Genomic DNA, 1,028 nt, shown 5'->3' on the forward strand with positions numbered 1-1,028 from the left:
AATAGTTCGAGGGGGAAAGGAGGAGTAAGACGCCGTAGGGTAGTCCGTAGGAAGACCTAGAAAAATAAAACAAAACCTTGATGCCTGAAACAAACACTAATGGACGCTCCGGAGTATTTATCTCCGAAAAGTCGCAAACAAAGTCGCAAACCACGGAACCGAGTGTAGGTTCGGGCCCACGGGAGTAGAAAACGCTAAAGGGACTTGTTTAATTTTTATTTCGCTATGTGAGACGCACCGGAGCTAATTGAATCGATGGCGGAGCTAATTGACTCGACGAGTCAGGCCTATTGGCAAAGCTAAGATCGGTTATAATTCGCTAAGTTCGACGCTTTCGAACTTCTCGGGTCGCTGAGATCGTAACGCTGATTCTCTGAGATGGTGAAGTCGAAACTTGTTTTTCTGTATGCTACTTTGTACAATTTATACTACAGGAATGGCTTTGCGACCGTTCGGAGATAAATAACAAATAAACACCGCTACCCACAGGATTGCTCAGCACTTTCCTCCGCTATACCATACACCATACGACTCTCTTGCGCTCACACTTGCTCTTTCCAGCCCCTATAGGTCGCCTCAACGCTTCGCCACCTGACCCAAGCGGTCCCATCACTCCGTGCGACACGCCAGTCACGTGTTAATTACCTCCGGCCGTTTGCTGACTGATGCTGACCTTATGGTGACTCGTATGCGTCTGCACCTTCGGTATCTTGACGGAAACGAGGGGGAGTGAGTGCTGGAGGGCGGGCATGAGGAAGACGCCCCTCGATAGAAGTGTCCGCGGGTCCCGGAGCTAATGCAGCTAGAAGTCGCATTGGTTAAGTCACTCCGGAGCTTCGGTGCGCAGAGATAAATCGCGGAATGGGTCCGAGTACGCCTCGAGGATGTTGGGAAGTCCGGAGCTAAATAGAAAAAGTCTTTTAGAGCCCATAGAAGCCTAGAGGCGTGCGAGCGCTGTGTCGAATAAGCTCCGGGGCGCTTGTATGATGTGCTGAATCCGCGTTTTCGGGGGTCAGACGATCCTGAGG

The sequence above is a fragment of the Gloeophyllum trabeum genome (genome assembly GCF_000344685.1).
Source record: "Gloeophyllum trabeum ATCC 11539 unplaced genomic scaffold GLOTRscaffold_00004, whole genome shotgun sequence".
NCBI lineage: Eukaryota > Fungi > Basidiomycota > Agaricomycetes > Gloeophyllales > Gloeophyllaceae > Gloeophyllum > Gloeophyllum trabeum.